This window comes from Styela clava, chromosome 13 (assembly GCF_964204865.1).
Source record: "Styela clava chromosome 13, kaStyClav1.hap1.2, whole genome shotgun sequence".
NCBI classification, from domain to species: domain Eukaryota; kingdom Metazoa; phylum Chordata; class Ascidiacea; order Stolidobranchia; family Styelidae; genus Styela; species Styela clava.
This window is the reverse complement of record NC_135262.1, coordinates 16,520,001-16,525,000: the sequence shown is the minus strand read 5'-3', so window position 1 is coordinate 16,525,000 and position 5,000 is coordinate 16,520,001. Positions and strand designations below refer to the sequence as shown.

At 56.1% G+C, this 5,000-nt stretch overlaps 1 non-coding gene across 1 annotated transcript in view; it reads left to right on the top strand.

Moving 5' to 3' along the window:
• The first annotated feature begins 4,908 nt into the window (after window positions 1-4,908).
• LOC144431569 (small subunit ribosomal RNA) overlaps window positions 4,909-5,000 on the top strand; it is a 1,810-nt gene continuing 1,718 nt past the window's right edge. The window contains exon 1 of the ribosomal RNA XR_013480133.1: window positions 4,909-5,000. This exon is cut by the window's right edge and continues 1,718 nt beyond it. This is a non-coding gene — a ribosomal RNA (small subunit ribosomal RNA).

The following is a 5,000-nucleotide window of genomic DNA, read 5'->3' as shown; positions in this document are numbered from 1 at the left end:
GAATGAGCCAAGAAAGAGCGGTGCGGGGCCGGTCGGAGCGCACCCTTTTCTCGGTGGCTGGCGGGCGAGAGAGTGCTGCGTCGCCGGCATCGGCGTCGAAAGAAGCCGAGCCGAAAAAAGTTAAAGTACAAACGTGCAAGCATACTAACCTAACCCTAGGTAAGGCATGTCAGAGCGAAAGACAGTAATTTCGAATGAGCCAAGAAAGAGCGGTGCGGGGCCGGTCGGAGCGCACCCTTTTCTCGGTGGCTGGCGGGCGAGAGAGTGCTGCGTCGCCGGCATCGGCGTCGAAAGAAGCCGAGCCGAAAAAAGTTAAAGTACAAACGTGCAAGCATACTAACCTAACCCTAGGTAAGGCATGTCAGAGCGAAAGACAGTAATTTCGAATGAGCCAAGAAAGAGCGGTGCGGGGCCGGTCGGAGCGCACCCTTTTCTCGGTGGCTGGCGGGCGAGAGAGTGCTGCGTCGCCGGCATCGGCGTCGAAAGAAGCCGAGCCGAAAAAAGTTAAAGTACAAACGTGCAAGCATACTAACCTAACCCTAGGTAAGGCATGTCAGAGCGAAAGACAGTAATTTCGAATGAGCCAAGAAAGAGCGGTGCGGGGCCGGTCGGAGCGCACCCTTTTCTCGGTGGCTGGCGGGCGAGAGAGTGATGCGTCGCCGGCATCGGCGTCGAAAGAAGCCGAGCCGAAAAAAGTTAAAGTACAAACGTGCAAGCATACTAACCTAACCCTAGGTAAGGCATGTCAGAGCGAAAGACAGTAATTTCGAATGAGCCAAGAAAGAGCGGTGCGGGGCCGGTCGGAGCGCACCCTTTTCTCGGTGGCTGGCGGGCGAGAGAGTGCTGCGTCGCCGGCATCGGCGTCGAAAGAAGCCGAGCCGAAAAAAGTTAAAGTACAAACGTGCAAGCATACTAACCTAACCCTAGGTAAGGCATGTCAGAGCGAAAGACAGTAATTTCGAATGAGCCAAGAAAGAGCGGTGCGGGGCCGGTCGGAGCGCACCCTTTTCTCGGTGGCTGGCGGGCGAGAGAGTGCTGCGTCGCCGGCATCGGCGTCGAAAGAAGCCGAGCCGAAAAAAGTTAAAGTACAAACGTGCAAGCATACTAACCTAACCCTAGGTAAGGCATGTCAGAGCGAAAGACAGTAATTTCGAATGAGCCAAGAAAGAGCGGTGCGGGGCCGGTCGGAGCGCACCCTTTTCTCGGTGGCTGGCGGGCGAGAGAGTGCTGCGTCGCCGGCATCGGCGTCGAAAGAAGCCGAGCCGAAAAAAGTTAAAGTACAAACGTGCAAGCATACTAACCTAACCCTAGGTAAGGCATGTCAGAGCGAAAGACAGTAATTTCGAATGAGCCAAGAAAGAGCGGTGCGGGGCCGGTCGGAGCGCACCCTTTTCTCGGTGGCTGGCGGGCGAGAGAGTGCTGCGTCGCCGGCATCGGCGTCGAAAGAAGCCGAGCCGAAAAAAGTTAAAGTACAAACGTGCAAGCATACTAACCTAACCCTAGGTAAGGCATGTCAGAGCGAAAGACAGTAATTTCGAATGAGCCAAGAAAGAGCGGTGCGGGGCCGGTCGGAGCGCACCCTTTTCTCGGTGGCTGGCGGGCGAGAGAGTGCTGCGTCGCCGGCATCGGCGTCGAAAGAAGCCAAGCCGAAAAAAGTTAAAGTACAAACGTGCAAGCATACTAACCTAACCCTAGGTAAGGCATGTCAGAGCGAAAGACAGTAATTTCGAATGAGCCAAGAAAGAGCGGTGCGGGGCCGGTCGGAGCGCACCCTTTTCTCGGTGGCTGGCGGGCGAGAGAGTGCTGCGTCGCCGGCATCGGCGTCGAAAGAAGCCGAGCCGAAAAAAGTTAAAGTACAAACGTGCAAGCATACTAACCTAACCCTAGGTAAGGCATGTCAGAGCGAAAGACAGTAATTTCGAATGAGCCAAGAAAGAGCGGTGCGGGGCCGGTCGGAGCGCACCCTTTTCTCGGTGGCTGGCGGGCGAGAGAGTGCTGCGTCGCCGGCATCGGCGTCGAAAGAAGCCGAGCCGAAAAAAGTTAAAGTACAAACGTGCAAGCATACTAACCTAACCCTAGGTAAGGCATGTCAGAGCGAAAGACAGTAATTTCGAATGAGCCAAGAAAGAGCGGTGCGGGGCCGGTCGGAGCGCACCCTTTTCTCGGTGGCTGGCGGGCGAGAGAGTGCTGCGTCGCCGGCATCGGCGTCGAAAGAAGCCGAGCCGAAAAAAGTTAAAGTACAAACGTGCAAGCATACTAACCTAACCCTAGGTAAGGCATGTCAGAGCGAAAGACAGTAATTTCGAATGAGCCAAGAAAGAGCGGTGCGGGGCCGGTCGGAGCGCACCCTTTTCTCGGTGGCTGGCGGGCGAGAGAGTGATGCGTCGCCGGCATCGGCGTCGAAAGAAGCCGAGCCGAAAAAAGTTAAAGTACAAACGTGCAAGCATACTAACCTAACCCTAGGTAAGGCATGTCAGAGCGAAAGACAGTAATTTCGAATGAGCCAAGAAAGAGCGGTGCGGGGCCGGTCGGAGCGCACCCTTTTCTCGGTGGCTGGCGGGCGAGAGAGTGCTGCGTCGCCGGCATCGGCGTCGAAAGAAGCCGAGCCGAAAAAAGTTAAAGTACAAACGTGCAAGCATACTAACCTAACCCTAGGTAAGGCATGTCAGAGCGAAAGACAGTAATTTCGAATGAGCCAAGAAAGAGCGGTGCGGGGCCGGTCGGAGCGCACCCTTTTCTCGGTGGCTGGCGGGCGAGAGAGTGCTGCGTCGCCGGCATCGGCGTCGAAAGAAGCCGAGCCGAAAAAAGTTAAAGTACAAACGTGCAAGCATACTAACCTAACCCTAGGTAAGGCATGTCAGAGCGAAAGACAGTAATTTCGAATGAGCCAAGAAAGAGCGGTGCGGGGCCGGTCGGAGCGCACCCTTTTCTCGGTGGCTGGCGGGCGAGAGAGTGCTGCGTCGCCGGCATCGGCGTCGAAAGAAGCCGAGCCGAAAAAAGTTAAAGTACAAACGTGCAAGCATACTAACCTAACCCTAGGTAAGGCATGTCAGAGCGAAAGACAGTAATTTCGAATGAGCCAAGAAAGAGCGGTGCGGGGCCGGTCGGAGCGCACCCTTTTCTCGGTGGCTGGCGGGCGAGAGAGTGCTGCGTCGCCGGCATCGGCGTCGAAAGAAGCCGAGCCGAAAAAAGTTAAAGTACAAACGTGCAAGCATACTAACCTAACCCTAGGTAAGGCATGTCAGAGCGAAAGACAGTAATTTCGAATGAGCCAAGAAAGAGCGGTGCGGGGCCGGTCGGAGCGCACCCTTTTCTCGGTGGCTGGCGGGCGAGAGAGTGCTGCGTCGCCGGCATCGGCGTCGAAAGAAGCCGAGCCGAAAAAAGTTAAAGTACAAACGTGCAAGCATACTAACCTAACCCTAGGTAAGGCATGTCAGAGCGAAAGACAGTAATTTCGAATGAGCCAAGAAAGAGCGGTGCGGGGCCGGTCGGAGCGCACCCTTTTCTCGGTGGCTGGCGGGCGAGAGAGTGATGCGTCGCCGGCATCGGCGTCGAAAGAAGCCGAGCCGAAAAAAGTTAAAGTACAAACGTGCAAGCATACTAACCTAACCCTAGGTAAGGCATGTCAGAGCGAAAGACAGTAATTTCGAATGAGCCAAGAAAGAGCGGTGCGGGGCCGGTCGGAGCGCACCCTTTTCTCGGTGGCTGGCGGGCGAGAGAGTGCTGCGTCGCCGGCATCGGCGTCGAAAGAAGCCGAGCCGAAAAAAGTTAAAGTACAAACGTGCAAGCATACTAACCTAACCCTAGGTAAGGCATGTCAGAGCGAAAGACAGTAATTTCGAATGAGCCAAGAAAGAGCGGTGCGGGGCCGGTCGGAGCGCACCCTTTTCTCGGTGGCTGGCGGGCGAGAGAGTGCTGCGTCGCCGGCATCGGCGTCGAAAGAAGCCGAGCCGAAAAAAGTTAAAGTACAAACGTGCAAGCATACTAACCTAACCCTAGGTAAGGCATGTCAGAGCGAAAGACAGTAATTTCGAATGAGCCAAGAAAGAGCGGTGCGGGGCCGGTCGGAGCGCACCCTTTTCTCGGTGGCTGGCGGGCGAGAGAGTGCTGCGTCGCCGGCATCGGCGTCGAAAGAAGCCGAGCCGAAAAAAGTTAAAGTACAAACGTGCAAGCATACTAACCTAACCCTAGGTAAGGCATGTCAGAGCGAAAGACAGTAATTTCGAATGAGCCAAGAAAGAGCGGTGCGGGGCCGGTCGGAGCGCACCCTTTTCTCGGTGGCTGGCGGGCGAGAGAGTGCTGCGTCGCCGGCATCGGCGTCGAAAGAAGCCGAGCCGAAAAAAGTTAAAGTACAAACGTGCAAGCATACTAACCTAACCCTAGGTAAGGCATGTCAGAGCGAAAGACAGTAATTTCGAATGAGCCAAGAAAGAGCGGTGCGGGGCCGGTCGGAGCGCACCCTTTTCTCGGTGGCTGGCGGGCGAGAGAGTGCTGCGTCGCCGGCATCGGCGTCGAAAGAAGCCGAGCCAAAAAAAGTTAAAGTACAAACGCGATGCTAATGAGCGAGCCGTTGTCTCGACTAATATGTAGGGGGCGTTCGATCGAGCGTCTGGCTTGAGCGCTTGTCGGCCTAGCAGAACGGTCGCATTGTTATGCCCGGGTTTTAGGCACCGCTGCAGGCGGCCGGCAGAGCTCTTGTTTGTGCGAAACTGAATGGATCGAGCCCGAGAGAGGGCGAGCAAAGAAAAAACGCAAATCGCTCCGCCTGGCACTGCCGGCGAGAGCGTGGACGTCGCGGCCAGCGACTGTCGAAGCTGAGTACGGCCGCAGGCGATCGCCTCGGTCTTAAACGAATGCGACGAGCACGCGCCGGGCGGCCCAGCAAGGGCCGAGCGCAGCTGTCGCAGCTATCTGGTTGATCCTGCCAGTAGTGATATGCTTGTCTCAAAGATTAAGCCATGCAGGTGCAAGTACGAGTTCTCGTAAAGCGAAACTGCGAA